The sequence below is a fragment of the Trichosurus vulpecula genome, chromosome 1 (genome assembly GCF_011100635.1).
Source record: "Trichosurus vulpecula isolate mTriVul1 chromosome 1, mTriVul1.pri, whole genome shotgun sequence".
Taxonomy (NCBI): domain Eukaryota; kingdom Metazoa; phylum Chordata; class Mammalia; order Diprotodontia; family Phalangeridae; genus Trichosurus; species Trichosurus vulpecula.
This window is the reverse complement of record NC_050573.1, coordinates 441,876,927-441,897,822: the sequence shown is the minus strand read 5'-3', so window position 1 is coordinate 441,897,822 and position 20,896 is coordinate 441,876,927. Positions and strand designations below refer to the sequence as shown.

The window sequence follows — 20,896 nt, the reverse complement described above, 5'->3', positions numbered from 1 at the left end:
TTATCTGAAGCCCCTAGCTCTATTTAGCAGGAGAGAATAAATATGCTTTGTGTTGCCTAGGACTTAATCTTCCTCAGCACTGCTTCTTAGGTTCCTTATGGTGTCAATCATGTGTTCCTAAGTGAAGCACCAAAAGGGATAGTAATTTTGGGGGCTTTTTTCAATTGAGGAGAAGGGGACAAAGAAAACAGTGATTTATTTGTTACTCCATCACAATAAGTTGCATGCCAGTTGTTATTCACAGCCCACAAATTAAGGAAAACAAAAGAAATACAAAAAAAATCTTATTTTAGAAAACATTCTGTATAAATGAATTCATAGTTTGCATATATGTAGATAAATATACACACACTTTGATTTACTTTTTTTTCAAGATGCAAATCAATTTAATACTCCTTTGGAATATATTTGTGCACAATGTTATCTCTCTCATAAAGAAATAAGCAAATGACATCTGAAATGCTATTTTGATGGAAGTGTGAAATTATTTTACTATTTCTTTGTCGTAGATCTTCCAAAAAGTCTGCCTTAAGCTTGCTAAGTTCTTCTGCTAGAAGTTTCAGTGTGTAGGCAATCACTTTTTCATCTTTGACTTTCTTCATCGTCTGAGAGATCACTCCTCTGAATTTCTGATCAGCTTGATGAAGAATATTAGTTGAACAAATAATTCAATCAGTTTCCTTTTGTTCCATATTTTCCTCAAAACATTTTATAGGATTCTTCAAAGCAGAAATCAGTAAAGCAGACATTTCTATGTTGTCCTCAGAACCAGATCTTGTACTCTCAACAGGGAGACTGTTGTGTTCCCATGCATTTTTCTGAATGTTTGGAGATTCTATCTTTTCTTGCATAAGCTGTATGATCTCATCCAGAACTGGTTTACTTCTCTGCCAATTCCTTTCCAGACAGGACTCAAATGGACATTCTAAAAATAATTGGCCAAAGCCTGAGGAATATTTTCAAGCCAGTTGGTATACTTCATAACTCATGCTCTAGTAATAAAAATTGATGTCCAAGATTAGATACAAAGGTTGAGACAGAGCTGCATTGGTTAAGCAATAACCCTGGGCCTTTCCTGTTCCAGAAGATATAAGATCTTCATCTTTCAAGAAGTTGACAAAACTTTCCCACATGACTTGAGGTTGGGGAAGATAATTTGTATCCATTGATGATGGCCATCAAGAAATGTTCAAGGTATGTCAAAAGTTCATGTCGGAACGATTTCCACTGGGATGGCAGCAGCAGTTAAGTGTTCTCGCCCTCAAGAAACGTATCTGGGATGATGTCATTGTAAGTTATGATGGCAACGTGCCAGCCCTGCTTCCTCCTCAGGTGGTCGCTAAGAGAGCTGGCAAGGCTAGATTTTCCCTAGCCTGGCAGGCCACAGAGGACGCAAAATTGCAGCTGAATGTGCCCCTCACTTCTGGTCTCCCCTGGGGATTCTCCTTTCTGCACGGTGACCAGGGCAAGAGAACCCCAGCCGACCGCGTAGGGTTTCTCAGAAGGCCCCTCAATTTACTTTTTTATTAATATTTTTTGGTTTTCTATACCATAATCATTTTCTGACATAATCCTCTTCCCCCCTTAGAATCTCCTTTTGTAAAAAAGAAAAACTTAAACAAACCAAACCAACATGGAGCCCCAATCTGGTAGCATGTGCAACATTCCTTGGGCCTAATAATTCCTACATTTGACAAGTCTTGGAGGGGGACCTCTGTCACATCATGCCCCAGTGAAAAAGCATAATTCCCTCTTGTTCCATGTGAGATGAGCATAAAGCCCCCTCAGAAGGGAGTTACCAAACAATATAATTTTCTTCTTGCTCTGTCTAATACTAAATGGTTTCTTTCATGGTTGTACCTGTATGTCTTCATCATCATTCTTGGGAGCACAAATATTTCTTCCTTCTTAGGGGGTTAAGATAAGAGACTCATAGCTGTTACACGTCACCAAAAGTTAATTGGTCCTCTTCCTTCTGTGCCACATTTTTCTATCCTACAACCTCTTGTCACAAATTAAGATTTCATTCCATCTCGTCTCTTCGGATTCTTTTTTCTTTCCATTTGAAGTTCATTGTTGATTCTTTCAAGGAATGCTATACTTCATCTTCCCTGATAGTCTGGGGAGTAAAGAAATATTGCTTTAGTTTTTTCAGCTTCTCCTCTACAAGGGAAACCTACATGGATTCTGTGCATGTATGTTGCTGTTACTTCATACTATAGAAATACAAGCATAGCATATTCTGCATAGGTCACTTCAAAATTCCTTTTGCCTTCCATATTCACTGACACTGAAATCCTCAGTTTTCTATCACTCTTAATATTTAATAATATTTTATTATAATATTATAATGCATATATTTTATAATATTGGCAAATTCTAATGGCTAACTGCCATAGCAAACTGCCTATTGGACACACTTATTCCCTGCACTGGTGCTCTGTCCCTGAAGGGTCTTAAAGTAAGGCCTTTTACTGAAGAGCAGGTGTTCCTGCCTTTTTTTTCCCTGTCTTTGTTCTTCTTTTGTTTATTTAATTTTTTTTTCTTTTTGTAAGGGAGAAGGCAGGGCTATTGGGGTTAAGTTACTTGCCCAAGGTCATACAGCTAGTACATGTGTCAAGTGTCTGAGGTCAAATCTGAACTCAGGTCCTCCTGACTCTGGGGCTGGTGCTCTACTCACTGTACCACCTAGCTGCCCCTCTTGTCTTCGTCCTTCTTAAGGTGTTACAAGAAGAACTGCACAAAGTTTTCCAGGTTCAGATGCTTCATATTCTTCTAATATTAACTTCTTCCTTTATCCCCAACAGTGACTGCTCTAAACTTTTCCTTTGTTCCCAAGCCTTTGACTGCATCCTACCTCCTATAGTTACAGCAAATCATTGTCTCTTTCTAAAAACACTCAGACTTTCCAATGTGAGAGCCCTCAACTCTCCACTATTTCTCAAAATTTCTCAATACCGTTACCTACTCTCTCTTCCTCTGTGGACGCAGAAGGCTAACTCCTTTACAAGGCTGCACCCCTAACTCTATCGCCTGCCACCATTTCTAGGATCTTGTTCCAACAATCAGACATTCTCTTTCATATATCATAAATTATTCCTTTTCACTAACACCTTCCCACTTGTCTATAGATCTTGAAAGAATCATCTTTTCTACTATCATCTGGTTTAAAAAGGATTAGAAAAACAAAGACAGATATGTGACCTCGTGGAATAGGAAAACAGGATTGTTCCTGTGCTTAGGTCTAGTGGCATGGAGACATGCAATCAACCAAACCAAAAGCATATGTTAATTTATTTACTAAGTGCAACGCATTGTACTAGGTGCTAGGTATACAAAGACAGAAGCAGCTAGGTGGCTCAGTGGATGGAGCCCTGGGCCTGGAGTCAGGAAAACCTGAGTTCAAATTTGGCCTCAGGCACCTACTAGATGTGTGACCCTGGGCAAGTCACTTAACTGCTGCTTGCCTCAGTTTCCTCATCTGTAAAATAGAGATTATAACAGCACCTGCCTCCCATGGTTGTTGTGAGGATCAAATGAGAAAATATTTGTAAAGTGCTTAACACAGTGCCTGGCACATAGTAGGTACTATGTAAATGCTTGTTCCCTTTCCCAAAGAAAAAAATGCAAGTCTCTGTCCTTAAGGAGCTTTCATTGTATCTGAGGAAACATTATGTACACATCCAAGGTAGATAGCTACGTAGATGGATAGACAGATAGACAGATAGACAGACAGACAGACAGACAGACAGATAAATAGATAGATAGATAGATTTGGTAGCAATGCAGACACAGTATACATACGTATCTAGTATGTATGTATATACTATATGGAATGTATTGTTACAGCAAATGGAGAAGTTTAGAATGCTATGAATAAGCTCACTTACCTTGGTAGTGTACTTTCCAGGGATGTCCACATTGATAATGAGGTTGATGCACGCATTGCCAGAGCTAAATCAATGTTTAGGAGTCTCCAAAGGAAAGTTTGGGAGAGAAGAGGTACTAGACTGACTACTAAGCCGAAGGTCTACAGAGCCATTGTGCTGACCTCATTGTTGTATGCCTATGACACCTGGGCAGTCTACCAGTGCCATGCCAGGAATCTGAATTGCTTCCATTTAAATTGTCTTGGGGGGCAGCTAGATGGCACAGTGAGTAAAGCACCGGCCCTGGAGTCAGGAGGACCTGAGTTCAAATCCGGCCTCAGACACTTGGAACATGTACTAGCTGTGTGACCTTGGGCAAGTCACTTAACCCCAATTGCCCTGCCTTCCCCTCTCAAAAAAAAAAAAGAAAACAATTGTCTTAGGAAGATTCTGAAGATCATCTGGCAGGATAAGGTACCAGACACTGAGGTCCTTATACAAACTCTACTGCTAAGCATTCAAACTCTACTTCAGAGAGCTTAACTCTGATGGGCTGGCCACGTTGTTCAAATGCCAAGCATACATTTGCCAAAAAGACTATTTTATGGAGAGCTCACACAGGGCAAGCATTCACATCGTGGACAGAAGAAGCAATACAAAGACACTCTCAAGACCTCTCTTAAGAACTTTGGAATTGATCATGTGACATGGGAGACACTGGCACAGGACCATTCAGCATGACGTGCCCTCATCAGAGAAGGTGCTGTGCTCTATGAGCAAAGCAGAATTGAAGCAGCTCAAAAGAAATGCGAGATGCATAAATTTAAAGAATCTACCCCAAATGTTTACGTGAATTATTTGTGTCTGACCTGTGGTAGAGCATTCTGAGCTCATGTTGGTCTGATCAGCCACTGTCAGACACACTGTAACTTGACTCTAGTATTAGTGATATCATGTTGGGAGAACTAAAGGACAACAAGCAAAAGGTACTACTGTGTGTGTGTGTGTGTGTGTGTGTGTAATACATATTAAGTATGTACTATATATGTGTGTGTATATGTTTAGTATGCATATATACACTAAATAGCATATACATAGTATAGATATGAGATATAGTATATATAATATGCATGTATGTGTGTGTGTATATTTAACCAGACCTATGATGTCACTGGCATAGAGGACTCCTAGAGAAGAAATTCCTTCTACCAATGTATATCAGCACTTGTACTGTGATTTATAGTCTTAGAGAATTACCTTGGGATATTGAGAGATTAAGTGATTTGCCCAGAGTCGGTATATGTCAGAGGCAGGACATGACAGTTTTATTGGCTCTAAGGCCAGTTCTCTGGCTGTTCCATGCTGCCTCTCCATATATAGAAATTTAAAGGGGAGGAGGGAGGCTAGCATGGGAGGTTGGGGATCAGAAAAGGCCTAATATAGGAGATGATGTTTAAGCTCTGAAGGAATCTAGGTATTAGGATAGCCCAGACCACATCCCCATTCTAAGCCTCCAGAATTCTAGCCTTCTAACTGGACGCACCAATCACCACAGAACTCTTGTCCAGTAAGAGCAGAGAAGCTGATATACCCAGTATTTTGGCCCCAAATATTAACTCCTCATTCAACAGGTGGAATAATGCCCTTCCCATGACCATAAATTGTGACCTTATTTTATAGTTGAAGGCAGGAAGGAGTGGAATAATTGATAAAAATGAAAGTCAGGTCCTCCTCCAAGGCTCAGCTGAGGTATTGCCTCCTCCTTGAAGTCTTCTTCCCCATTCACTCTCTCCCCTTCCCTCTAATTTTTAATCCCCCAGCTGAAAGTGTGTTCTTTCCTCAGATTTTCCCAGATCATTTTGTCCGGATCTCTCCTTTGCTTTCATCATGCTGTCCTAAGATTTGAAATGATTCCTAATCTTAGAGATCATCCAGTCCTAGTCAAAGACCTTTTTATTGTGTTCCTCTGTGTATTCAATGCTTCTCTCAAGATCATAAACTATTTGAGAGCAGGAACTCTATCATTTAAAAAAATTTTGTATCCTTAAAACTGACTTAGCATTGTGCTTTGTTCATAGTAAATACTTAATAAATACAGAATTTTATAAAACACACTCATGCTTCTCCAATTGTAAAAAAAAACCAACCTTCCCTTTATCATTTTACCTAAGATACTATCTCAACTCTCCCTTCCCTCTACTGCCAAGTTTTAAAAAATAAATGGCCTTTATCTATGCCTCTATTTCTTTACCACTTATTTCCTCTTCAGGTTTTAAAAATCTAGTTCCCATTTTTACCACTCTACTGAAATTACTTTCTCAAAGTTCGCCAGTGATGTCTTAATTACCAAAGATCGTGATTTTTTTTTCACTCCTCACTTGGCTTTCCTGCTTTTGGTATTATTGAACATACCCTACTACTGTATACTCCTTTCTCCCTTATTTCAAAGTTGTATACTGTCCTGCTTCTCTAACTAGGTCTCTGATCATTGCTTTGTCTTCTTCACTGACCCCTTGTTCTTCTATTGATGCCTTAAGGTAGTTATTTTCCAGTGTTCTCTCTGGTCCTTATCTCTTCTCTCTCTTCTTATTCCCCCCACCACCACCCCTTCCAACTCTACAATTTCACTTCCTACGCAGGAAATGGACGTCACCACCATCATTTAATGAAACATTTTAGTGGACTTATATATTACTGTGTTTTATAATAACCTATGTACATGCCTTCTTCCTATTGTGCTGTTTGTAAGAATATAAGATTTAAAACTGAAAAAGAACATAAAGATCATCTAGGCCAATCCCGTTATTTTTTTAAAATGTTTTCTTGATTTTTTTTTTTGCATTTCTATTACTAGCCACTAACTCTGCCCTTTTTCCCCAACTAAAACTTTCCATTGTCTCAATCAGCAACATATATATAGGTATAGTTTGGGTATGGTTCCAAATCATATGACAGATATTTTAAAGGAAAAAAAAGAAAAAAATAAATGTGAAAATATGTGTGATACACCACACCCATTGACCTCCCACCTTTGCAAAAGAGGGGATGGGAATGTCTTCTCATATCTTTTCTTTGGAGCCATGCTTATTCTTTGCAATTTTGCAACATGCCCTTTTAATTGGTTTGAGGCTGTTCTTTCTATTTGCAGTGTTTTTATCAGTGTATCTTGGCCCACCATTTTACTCTGCATCAGATAATGTAAATCTTTCCACACTTCCTTGTAACCATCACGTCCATCATGTCCTCTAGTACAGTAATATCCTGTTACAATAATGTACCAGTATTTGTTGAGCCTTTCCCCACTTAATGAACATCTACTTTGTTTCTAATTCTTTGCTATCATATAAAGTGCTGCTATAACTATTTTGGTGTACATGGGAATTTTCTTCTTACTTTTTATAGTAGTAGAATCTCTGGATCAAAGGTTATAAACATTTTAGTGACTTTATTTTAAAAATTCCAATATCTTTTTGGAATGGTTGTAATGATTCGCAGCTCCACCAACAATGCATTAGGGTGCCTGTTTTCCCACCGCTACTTCAACATTAAGTATTGCCATCTTTTGTCGTCATTATCAAAAGATGTCTTTTTGGTTTTTATGAGTTGAAACCTTGTAACACACCAATGTTACTAGTAACTGCTGTGGAGGTGTAAGACCAACAGCACCAGCACACAGGAGGGCTGCTAGCACAGATTCTTTGATCTGCTTTTCTGAAGGAAAGCAACTTAAAGGAGTTTACAATCTTATTTTGATTAAACATACATATATCATTCAGTTAGTTCAGGGGAAAAAGTCAGCACCCTGAACTTCAGAGAAAACACAAACAGAAATTACAAGCAGAAATTATATAAAGAGAACAAATAACACAAATCAGCAGACAGAGCTTCTAACTGTCTGTCCATAGCAATACATACATAGTTACCAGAGAAGCACCAACATCTGGATTTTCAAAGCTAGGGCGGGGGGGGGGCACTCCTTAACAGCTACCTAGAGTCTCATCTGGCCAAATCACACACTCTTTCAATGAGTGAGCCCCCCAAAGCAAAATGCTAACCTCAGAGTATATATACACTTCTCCAGGGTCAGCCCACAGAGGGTGTCACAACCATGTGACTCAAACTCATATGACTTAGGCTTTCTTGTGACTTAAGCAGGTCATCAAAGATTTGATTCAATCAAAGACTCTTGATTCAAACAAAGGCAAGACTCAATCAAAGGCACTTGATTGCCATAGTGCTGAGAAGCACTCCAAAAAAAAAACAGTAAAAAGTCCCACTTTCCTTGCCATTACAAACCTTGGGGCTGTTTTGATTCTCATTTCTCTTAATTATTGCTGTTACCAATTTTGAGCACTATTTCATATTGTTTATAGTCTGAGATTTGAAAACTATTTGTTCATATTCTTTGACATTTTATCTCTAGACAATGGCTGTTGGTTTTATACATATACACACACACACATATACACACATGCACACATGCACACTTATATCCTTTAGATATTAAATCCTTATCTGAGAAATTTGATTCAAAGATTTTTTTCCTCCATTCACCTGCTTCCCTTCTTATCCTAGATACTTTATTTTGTTTGTGAGGAATCTTTTCAGTTTCATGTAATCAGTAATCTATTTTATGTTTTGTAATTACCTCTATCCTTTGTTTTGTTAATAATACATGTCCTACTTCAGAAAAACCTGGAAAGACTTACATGAACTGATTGATGCTCAATGAAGCAAGTAGAACCAGGAGAACATTGTGCATAGTAACAGCAACACTGTTCAATGACAAACTTTGACAGACTTAGCTCTTCTCGGCAATGCAAGGAACTAAGACAACTCCAAAAGACTCATGATGGAAAATGCTATCTACATCCAGAAAAAGAACTGTGGAGTCAGAATGCAAATCGAAGCATCTGACTTGCTCTTTTTTGTTGTTATTAATCTTTCTCATGATTTCTCTTTACAATGTGACTGATGTGAAAATATTTTTAGATGAATGTATATGTAGAGTCTATATCAGATTGCATGCCATCGTGGGGAGTAGGGAGAGGAAGGAGGGGGAGAAAATGTATAACTCAAAATCTTATGGAAGTGAATGTTGAAAGCTAAAAATTAATTTAAAAAATACATGTCCTATCCATAGTTGTTAAATGTATATGATCTACTTCTCTAATTTTTTATGACATGACTATAATGAAGTATGTCTTATCTAAACTGTGTATCAGCAAACCTAGTAACAGTAGTAGTGCATTTCATGTAAGGGGTTAAGTTCTAAAGTCAGTATGTAAGCCAAAATCAGGCATAGTCAATTGTCCTTGAAAATTCCTTAAATTGTCCATAAAATACAGTGTAGTATTTCTAATTGTCTGGAAAGGGGTAGAAATCTCTCTAAACACAGGCAATTTATGCTAGAAAGCAGATGGATTTCAGATGCAGGATAAGGAAACAATTACTTTAGATGTAAATGTTCTTTTTCCCTACATCACACAGGAGAAAGGCAGGAGCCAGGATTTCTAATCAAACAGAAGAAAACAAAAACAGTGAAGACTTAGTTGGCAGGAAAACTGAAAAATGAAGAGTATGGGGCAGAATGCTCTTCACATCTAAGAATGATTTTACTAGAGGGAGATTGTACCAACATATAATGGATTTTTCCCCCTTATACTTTATTATGAGAAAAGAAAGAATACAAGGAAGTCAAAAGAAACAAAGCCTGTAAAAAATTTTTTTTAGTTAATCAGGAATGCAAAGAACGTCTTTTAAGGGCATTCCTTCCCTAGACTCTACCAGCCTAAGTAGAATGAATAAACTTAGAGTAAGAAGAGGAGATCCTTTAACTCACTTTCAGCATGCAGGATGCTCACACTGTGAGAGGCAGAGAGGAACCAGATCAACTAAAGGAACAGCTGATCCATGTCTCCCATAGCACCATCCTCACTCCAGGACACTTGCTCTTTGAAGCAGAAGGTTAGATGGAATTGTGAATGACAGGTAGAGTCAGTACATTATTTAAATCATGTTTCTCTCTCTCTCTCTCTCTCTCTCTCTCTCTCTCTCTCTCTCTCTCTCTCTCTCTCTCTCTCCCCCCTCTCTCTCTCTCTCTCTCTCTCCCTCCCTCCCTCCCTCCCTCCCTCTCTCTCTCTCTCTCTCCCTCTCCCTCTCCTGAATTCACACATTTGAATCTGAGGTTAAATGCCTATATGATGCAGTTCAATTGTACAAGTGCTTTGCATGACGTGGGACCTTAATGCTTACTTAATTGAGTTGAACAGTACAAATTCAAGATGATGCATTCTACTTTATTTGCTATTTTCTTCTTGATATCAGCCAGCACTCTACTGGACTTTGTCTTAGTTACATCAGGTCAATATTTTCAGGGGATAGTACCATAATACCTTCATATGTCCACTTCCTAAATTGTAATTGTTAGCCCAGAACCCATCATCCATTACATTTAAGCTGTTTACTTTTCCTTAAATTCATTATCTAGTACTTGTCAGACATATAATTGTTTTAAATAACAAATGGACATCTCATATGCTGGATTGGTACCAATGTAATATTAAGAGACTTAAAGGAGGGCACTTAGCACAATGGGTGTAACACATGGTGAACTCATAGAATCCAAATTACTATTACATATGCTTATTAGGACTAATGGTACACTAATATGATTTTCAATCATCAATGCATAAAATCAAACTTTATTGATTACTCAATAATACAAACATCAAACCTTCACCAACTTGATTCCTAGAGGTCCTGGTAAGCCTGTCTCATACTGGCTCTCATGACAAGGTTTCCTCCCTGCCCAGCTGGAAACCACGTATCTTCCTCTAATGTGATATTCTGCCGAGTCTCCATTAATCGGCACTTCTTTCAAGCTAATAGAGGATGCTCACATTTCTAAGCGCAGGGAGAACACAGGAGGGTGCCCTAATCTTTGACTCTGGAGCAGATAGTTAGGGTCTCCAGTCAGGTTTTATGGTTCTGGCTAAGGATGTTTACATATTACCTCTAAGTTCCAATTGATGATAGATTACCTGATTGTTGGTTGTTTTCCTTCATTCTCAGAGAGGACCAAAATGACATCACTATGCTTCATTCAAATTTCAGTGTGTGTGACAGTGGCTGATCAGACCAATACGAGCTCAGAATGCTCTACCACAGGTTGGGCACAAATAGTCCATGTGAACATTTGGGGTGGATTCTCTAAATTTGCACATCCTGTATTTCCTTTGAGCTGTTTCAATTCTGCTTTGCTCATAGAGCACAGCACCTTCTCTAATGTGGGCACGCCATGCTGAGTGGTCCAGTGCCAGTGTCTCCCATGTCACACAATCAATTCCAGAGTTCTTAAGAGAGACTTGGGGAGTGTCCTTGTATCGCTTCCTCTGCCCACCATGTGCATATTGCCCTGTGTTAGTTCTCCACAAAATAGTCTTTTTGGCAAGCGTATGTTTTGCATTAGAACAACATGGCCAGTCCATCAGAGTTGTACTCTCTGAAGCAGAGTTTGAATACTTGGAAGTTTAGTTTGATAAAGTCTGGTACCTTAAAATTCTGCCAGATGATCTTCAGCTCAGCACAATGGCTCTATAGCCCTTCAGTTTGGTAGTCATTCTAATACCTCTTCTCTCCCACACTTACCTTTGGAGCCTCCCAAGCACTGAGCTAGCTCTGGCAATACATGCATCAACTTCATTATTAAAGTGTACATCCCTGGAAAGTACACTACCACAGTGAGTGAACTTGTCCACAGCATTCAAAACTTCTCCATTTGCTGTAACCTACAGTTCCACATATGAATAGTGTGGTGGTGGCTGATGGAGCACCTGTGCTTTCTTGGTGTGCAATAGCTGACCTTGATGCTGTATTCATCCTCATTGTAAACATTTGACAGCATGGCTGAAAACATTATGTTAAAAAGCATGGGAGCAAGTACATAGCTTTGTTTCACTCTATTGGTGTAGGTTATGTATAATTTTTCTCCCTGAGATTTGTGAAGTAGGGAAGAAGTATGGTATGACAGAAAAAAAGCTGAATTTGAAATCAAAGGATCTGGGTTCAAATTCTACCTTTTCAACTCCCTGGCCGTGTGTGACTTTGGGCAAGCCACTCAATGTCTCAAGTCAAGGCCTCAGTTTCCTCATTAGCAAAATGACAAAGTTAGACTAGACGGCCTTTAACGTACTGACTAGCTCTAAGTGTATGATCCTTGCTGATACAAGGTGTGTGATTAGAGCAAATGGACTAATAAGGGCACTTGGGTATTTTCCCAACTGCATCCAGGAAGGGTAACAATTCTTCCTGTCAGGGCTCCACAATCTCTGACATAGGAAAACCTCCAAAAAAGGGAAGAGTTCAAAAGTGACCCAGCTGTCATCAACACCATGATTACTAACTAATCCACTGGTGTTGGCTCATCCACTGACCTTAAGACTATTAACAGCTTGCAACATGATCTACTTTCACAAGAGTCTCCCCCAGAATACCCACAAAATGGTACCTCAAGAACAGACAAACCAAGAAGACCACAAAAAATAACCAGACTCCCCAGAACTGTAGTGATGTTCTCCAAAGAGATCGCACCTTGTTCTCTTGTCCTACAGTCAACACTAGCAACACTGTAGAAGAGGGATCAATTTAAGAACATTAGCCATGTCCTTATTGTGGTGGAACAGCTTGTGTAGCTCAGCAAAACTATGAGCTATGCTGTGCAGGGCTACCCAAGAGGGACAGGTCAAAGTGGAGAGTTCTGACAAAAGGTGAACCACTGCAGAAGGAAATGGCAAACTACTCCAGTATCTGCCAAGAAAACCCCATGGACAGTACTGGTGTGCTATGGTCCATGGGATCACAGAGAGTCAGACACAACTGAACAACAATAAAACCGTTATATATTAACAATGTATATTCACGTATGGAAATCCAGGAATCAGAGGGGAAAAGCATGCCTAAAAGTATTTGGGCAAAAGTCAAAGGAGCGAGAAACAGAAATTATTTTGTCATTGTAATATACTAAAGAAAAAAAAGGAACATGCATGAGTAGTCTGGGAAACAGATTAGAAGCCTAGCACAGAGTAGGGGAATTTGAGTTATCCAGACATCTATCTGCTTCTAAATTTCTCTCTCTCTCTCATTCTCTCTCTCTCTCTCTCTCTCTCTCTCTCTCTCTCTCTCTCTCTCTCTCTCTCTCTCTCTCTCTCCCTCTCTTTCTCTGACAGAGAAAATAGAAGAATTCCTACACTGGATCTGATTCTCTCTTCCTTGGCAGAGCTGGTTGCTGGTGAGGAAATGATGGGGATCTTGGTGAGAACCACTCCATCCTAGAGTTTATGATAGAGAAGAGGAAATCTAGGCATAGTCTGACATACACTCTAAATTTGGGGAAAGCATATTTCAAAGGATTCAGAGGAAAGATAAGTAGGATCCCATGGACTAAAATGCTTCAGGAGAGGTTGGAGATGCTCAAGAATTAAAAGACACCAAAGGAAAAAGTTCAAATGAGGAGGAAAAATTGGATTTGTCTGAAGATATTGATGTAGATGCACAAGGGATTCACCAACCAACTCAAGTTTTAAAAAGAACAGGAGGGTACAGAAACATATAAACAGTACAGGAGATAGAAGCAAAGAAGAAAAACTTTTTGATAAACCCAAAGAACCCAGCTTCTGGGATAAGAACTCACTATTTCACAAAGACTTCTGGGAATACTGAAAAATAGTATTGCAGAAACTGGGCATAGACCAATATCTTACACCATATACCAAAATAAAGTCAAAATGGGTTCACAATTTAGATATAAAGGCAGATACTATAAGCAATTCGGGAGAGCAAGGAATAGTTTACCCATCAGATTTATGGAGAAGGGAAGAATTTATGACCAAACAAGAGATAGAAAGCATTACAAAATGCAAAATGGATAATTTTGATTATGTTAAATTGAAAAGTTTTTGTACGACGCAACCAAGATTAGGAGGAAGCAGAAAATTGAGAAAGAATTTATGCAACCAGTGTCTCTGATAAAAGTCTCATCTCTGAAGTATACAGGGAACTGAGTCAAATTTATAAGAATATAAGTCATTCCCCAATTGATAAATGGTCAAAGAATATGAACAGACAGTTTTCAGAGGAAGAAATTAAAGATATCTATAGTCATATGAAAAAATGCTCTAAATCACTATTTATTAGAGAAATGCAAATCAAAACCACTCTTAGGTACCATATCTCACCTGTCAGATTGGCTAACATGACAAAACAGGAAAATTATAAATGCTGGAGAAAATGTGGAAAAATAGGGATACTATTACATTGTTGGTGGAGTTGTGAACTGATCCAGCCATTCTGGAGAGCAATTTGGAACTATGCCCAAAGGGCTATAAAAATGTGCATACCCTCTGACCCAGCAATATCACTTCTAGGGTTGTATCCCAAAGAGATCATATAAGTGGGAAGAGGATCTGTGTGTACAAGAATGTTTATAGCAGATCTTTTTGTGGTGGCAAAGAATTGGAAATCAAGGTGATGCCCATCAACTGGGGAATGGCTAAACAAGTTGTGGTATATGAATGTAATGGAATACTATTATGCTATAAGAAATGAGGAGCAGATGGACTTCATTATAGCCTAGAAAGACTTACATGATCTGATGCTGAGTGAGAGGAGCAGAATCAGGAGAACATTATACACAATTACAGACACATGGTATCTGTGATGACTAACTTTGACAGACTTGGCTCTTCTCAGCAAAACAAAGTTCTAAGACAGCTCCAAATGATGGAAAAAGCTATCCACATCCAAAGAAAGAATTACAGAATCTGAATGCAGGTGGAGGCAAACTATTTACTCTCTTTTTTTTTTCTTTTTTGGTTTTGTTTCTTCTTTCTCATGGTTCATTCCATTGGTTATAATTCTTCTTTACAACTTGACCATTGTGAAAATAACTTTAATGGGAAGGTATATGTAGACCCTATATCGGATTACATGCCATCTTGGGGCGGAGGGGGAGGAAGAGAGGGAGAGGGAGAAAATTTGGAACTCAAAAACTCTTGGAACTGAGTGTAGTAAACTAAAAATAAAAAATAATTTTTTAAAATTACCTTAAAAAAGAAAGAAAAAATAAATAATTTTTTTAAAAAGAAGAAAAACTTTTACAATGAAATGGACAGAATAAAAAATGACTAACAGGAAGTTGGAGCTCAAGATAAGTCAAGAGCTTTTAAGAAGGTATTCAGGAGAGGCAGAGCCAAGATGGCAGAGAAAAATCTGAGATTCACCTGAGCTCTTCCAAATTCCTCTCCAAATAACTGTAAAATAATCTCTCAAAAATAATTCTAGAATGGCAGAAACAACAAAAGGATGGAATGAAATACTTTTACAGCCGAAGATAACTTAGAAGGAAAAGCAGGAAAAGTCTGACTGGGTTGAGAGTGGAGTACAATCCAGCCAGGCTGCACCCCAATGAGCCAGCAGCAGGCCTTGGGAATGATTAAATCAGCAACTGCAGCTTCCAGAGTTCTCAGCCCACAAATGGTAAGGGAGTTGGACCACTAGTCAAAAGGGGGTGGGGGAGATCCTTTGCTATCTCTGGGAGCAGGACTCTGTTGCATTGCCCATATGTGGTTTCAGGTAGCATTCCCAGGGTGAGGAGGAGCACTAGCAAGAGCAGGGACCCTGGATGAAGGAAAAGAGTGCTTGTGGTCACTCACAAACCAAAGCATAGGCCAAGAAGGTAGTGATCACTTATCTCCTTAGACCATACAACTTTGGAAGAACTGAGAGGTTACAGACCCCCTGAGCTAACATTGAAAATAGCAGCACAAAAAACCTGAAGCTTGGAACAGTGTCCCCTCCACCCTGGGAGCAGAGCCCAACTTCAACACAAAGTTAAAAGTCAAGAAATAGACTGAAAAATGAGCAAACGACAAAAAAAGAACCTGCCCACAGAAAATTACTATGGTGTTAGGTAAGATCAAAACACAAACTCAGAAGATAATGAAATTAAAGCAGCTATATGCAAAGCCTCAAAGAAAAACTGGTCTCAGGACCCCTCAAAAAATTCCTGGAAAAGCTCAAAAAGAATTTTAAAAATCAAATAAGAGAAAATAATACCTTAAAAAACAATATAGGCACAATATAAAAAAAAATATAAAAAAAAACAATATAGGTAAAAGAGGAACAAAAATCCACTGAAGAGAAGAATTTCTTAAAAGGCAAAATTGGTCAAATGGAAGATGTACAAAAGCTCACTGAAAAAAATAATTCCTTAAAAATTAGATTTGGACAAGTGGAAGCTAATGACTCCATGAGACATAAAGAAATAATAAAACCAGGGCAGCTAGGTAGCACAGTGAGTAGAGCACCGGCCCTGGAGTCAGGAGGACCTGAATTCAGATCCAGCCTCAGACACTTGACACACTTACTAGCTGTGTGACCTTGGGCAAGTCACTTAACCCCACTTGCCCTGCCTTCCCCTCTCAAAAAAAAAAAAAACAAAGAAATGACAAAATGAAATCAGAAGAACGAAAAATAGAAGAAAATGTGAAATACCTCATTGGATATTGAAATACATCAACAATTGAAATTTAAATATTTCAACAAATTGAAATATCTCAACAACTGACCTGGAAAATAGATTGAAAAAAATTGTTTAAGAATTATTGGACTACCTGAAAGCCATGATTTAAAAAAGAGCCTAAACATCATAATTTAAGAAATTGTCAAGGACAAAAGGTATCCAGGTGTTGATGAATTTCAGTCACTTGACCCAGACCAACTCCATTATTGAGTCCATTAGGACTTGTCAGATGGGATTGCCAAGCCACTGTCAGTGATATTTGACACACTACACAAAATGGAAGGTTACCACAAGATTGAGAAGGATAAATGTCCTGATTTTCCAAAAAAGGAAAGTGAAGCATCTGCATGCTATAGGTCAATGAGTTTGACTTTGATTTCTGGGAAAATTCTAGAAAGACTATCTAGAGAAGTAGTTGTAGAACACATAGCTAGAGAAGCCAGCACAGCTTCATGAAGATCAGCTCATACAAGACTAACCCCATTTCCATTTTTGACAGGATTACTAAACTAGAAAATAAAGACAATGTTGTGGATATAGTTTACCTAAAGCTTTTGTATTTTATGCTATTTTTGTGGAGAAGGTAAACAGAGATGGATTAGATAATAACCCAACAAGATGCATTCAGACCTGGTTTTATGGCTGGACACAAAAAGTAGGAGTTAATGATTCTATAGCTTCAAGTTTCAAGATGGGATGAGGAGAGTATGAGTCATGGGAATATGCTAACTATTAAGGAATGAGTCTGGGCAGAATGTGGCCGTGTCTAGAGATAGGTCCATTGATGGAAGTAAGTAAATAGACTATGCAGAACCTTCTCTAAAGGTCCAACCTAGTGGCATGTGCTAATGTTGTGTGTGTTGAGGGCCAGGAGGGCCGTCTTACAGTAGACAGGAGATGGTAGTCTAGGTGGGTCAGGTCCTGAAAGGCTTCCAAAGAACTAGAGAAGTCTCTGGAACAGAGATGCCCTAGTTAAATGTTCTGGATCCAGGATGATACAGGGCTCATTAGGAAATCTCTGAAGAGAGACAGTAAGGTGTGTAGCCTCAATGAGGGTTGAAATAGGGCTTCAGCCCTAGGGTTGGGAGAGAAGTCTAGGGCCTGGTGACCTGACTCAGTGTTCCCTAGGACAACATTGGTACATAGCACTACCTGAACTTACTATGTACTAACTGGTACATAGGAAATGCTTGATAAAATGCCTATGGGCTGACTAACATCATGGCAGGAGGTCTTTACTAGAGTAACATAGAAATCTGTGGTTGGCTCTAGGCTGTTAAGCATTTTTTATCAGTGATTTAACTAAAGATATCAATGGCATGCTCTTTGAATTTGCAGATGATGCAAAGCTGGGAGGAATAGTTAATGGATGACAGACTTAAGACTCATGATAGATCCCCTTACCTCTTCTGGGGACTTTTTGGGGAATAGTACTGTATCTCTTGGAGAAAAGACCAAGAACTTTATGCTCTAAAATGCTCTTTAATGCTCTAAAATAGGCACAAGATGGAAAACCACTACCCCAAGCTGAGCACAGCTCTTAGAGTTAATGAGGAGGCCTGACCCTCCAGCCTACAAGAGCATCACACTGGTCAGTATGACCTAAAAAAGAAGGTAGAAATGAGAATGGTCTCACAAGGTAATACCCTTCTGAATGATGGTAAGGGAATGGGCAATAGTAGGTGGGAGACTACCTGAGATTTTCTGAAACAATCTAGATAAATAGTAGGTCATTTTGGGAGCAACACTAAAAACCTTTGATATGACCATGTCCTTCATGAGTGCTGTATTTTAGTCTGTGGAGACAGTCATTGAATAACAGGCACAATTGTATATGTGACTTAGAGAAGTATCGCAGCCAGTATAAAGAATACTGACTTTTGGGAGTCTAATCATGAAGTTCAGGCTGTGAAATGCAGCCAAGTGGCAAAAAGTTATGGTTAACCGACTAACTGATAATCTCTAGACTGGTCCATCCTGACCAAATTGCTCTGAGGTAGCAGAGTGGGCCACAGAAGGTGACAAGAGAACTTTCCAGCAAACTTTCTATCAAGCAAAGTCAGAGGGGGACATCAGGATTGATTTGATTGTGTTTCCCACAAAGGGAATCATACAAGTCTAGGACCATACTACTTATACAAAGGCAACTGAGTTCCCACAAAAAGTCAGCAAAGGGATGAGTAGCCCTAAGAGTGCCCAAGAAAGTTCAATAAATTGGACTAAAAATCAGGCAAAGTATATCCCAGTAGAAGTCTGTACTCATAGGACCAGATCTCTCAGATCCACCTTCTTTTTTTTTGTAGTATTTAATATATAGGCTTTCTTAAAATGGAAATTTATTGTTATATATATATTTTTTATTTAATTTATTTAACATATTTAGTTTTCAGCATTGATTTTCACAAGACTTTGAATTACCAATTTTCTCCCCATTTCTACCCTCCCCCCCACTGCAAGAAGGCATATATTCTGGTTGCCCCTTTCCCCAGTGAGCCCTCCCTTCTGTCCCCCCACTCCCCTCCCATCCCCTTTTCCCTTCCTTTCTTGTAGGGCAAGATAAATTTCTATGTCCCATTGCCTATGTCTCTTATTTCCTAGTTGCATGCAGAAACTTTTTTTTTTGCTTTTGAACATCTGTTTTTAAAAACTTTGAGTTCCAAATTCTCTCCCCTCTTCCCTTCCCACCCACCCTCCCTAAGAAGTCAAGCAATTCAACATAGGCCACATTCGTATCATTATGTAAAATCCTTCCACAATACTCATGTTGTGAAAGACTAACTACATTTTGCTCCTTCCTAACCTATCCCCCTTTATTGAATTTTCTCCCTTGACCCTGTCCCTTTTCAAAAGTGTTTGTTTTTGATTACCTCCTCCCCTATCTGCCCTCCCTTCTATCATCCCTCCTTTTTTATCTTCTTCCTCCTTCTTTCCTGTGGAGTGAGTTACCCAATTGAGTGTGTATGGTATTCTCTCCTCAGGTCCAATCTGATGAAAGCAAGATTCACTCATTCCCCCTCACCTGCCTCCTCTTTCCTTCCTACAGAACTGCTTTTTCCTGCCTACTTTTATGCGAGATAATTTACCCCGTTCTATCTTGCCCTTTCTCCCTCTCTCAATATATTCCTCTCTCATCCCTTAATTTGATTTTATTTTTTTAGATATCATCCCTTCATATTCAACTCACCCTGTGCCTTCTGTCTATATATATATATGTGTGTGTGTATATGTATATATGTATATGTATATATACGCATACATATATACATACACATATATACATACACACACATATATACATACACATATACATACACACACATATACATACATATACACACACACACACACACACACACACACACACACACTACATATATATATATATATATATATACACAATATATATGCCTATTCCCTTCAACTACCCTAATACTGAGGTCTCATGAATCATACATATCATCTTTCCATGTAGGAATGTAAACAAAACAGTTCAACTTTAGTAGTCCCTTGCGATTTCTTTTTCTTGTTCTTTTTCTTGATTACCTTTTCCTGCTTCTCTTGATTGTTATGTTTGAAAGTCAGATTTTCTATTCAGTTCTGGTCTTTTCACTGAGAAAGCTTGAAAGTCCTCTATTTTATTGAAAATCCATATTTTGCCTTGCAGCATGATACTCAGTTTTGCTGGGTAGGTGATTCTTGGTTTTAATCCTAGCTCCATTGATTTCCAGAATATCGTATTCCAAGCTCTTCAGTCCCTTAATGTGGAAGCTGCCAGATCCTGTGTTATCCTGATTGTTTTTCCACAATATTCAAATTGTTCCTTTCTGGCTGCTTGCAGTATTTTCTCCTTGATCTGGGAGCTCTGGAATTTGGCAATAATGTTCCTAGGAGTTTTCTTTTTGGGATCTATTTGAGGAGGCAATCTGTGGATTCTTTCAATTTCTATTTTACCCTCTGGCTGTAGAATATAAGGGCAATTCTCCTTGATAATTTCTTGAAATATGATATCTAGGCTCTTTTTTTGATCATGGCTTTCAGGTAGTCCAATAATTTTTAAATTATCTCTCCTGGATCTATTTTCCAGGTCAGTGGTTTTTCCAATGAGATATTTGACATTGTCTTCCATTTTTTTCATTCCTTTGGTTCTGTTTTATAATATCTTGATTTCTCATCAAGTCACTAGCTTCTACTTGCTCCAGTCTCATTTTTAAGGTAGTATTTTCTTCAGTGGTCTTTTGGACCTCCTTTTCCATTTGGCTAATTCTGCCTTTCAAGGCATTCTTCTCCTCATTGGCTTTTTGGAGCTCTTTTGCCATTTGACTTAGTCTATTATTAAGGTGTTATTTTATTCAGTATTTTTTTTTGGGTCTCCTGTAGCAAGTCATTCACTTGTTTTTCATGGTTTTCTCACATCATTCTCATTTCTCTTCCCAATTTTTCCTCTACT

General features: G+C 38.6%; 1 pseudogene; it reads right to left on the bottom strand.

Moving 5' to 3' along the window:
• Positions 1-362: 362 nt before the first annotated feature.
• LOC118839623 lies at positions 363-11,787 on the bottom strand (annotated as a pseudogene).
• Between the last annotated feature and the right edge of the window lie 9,109 nt (positions 11,788-20,896).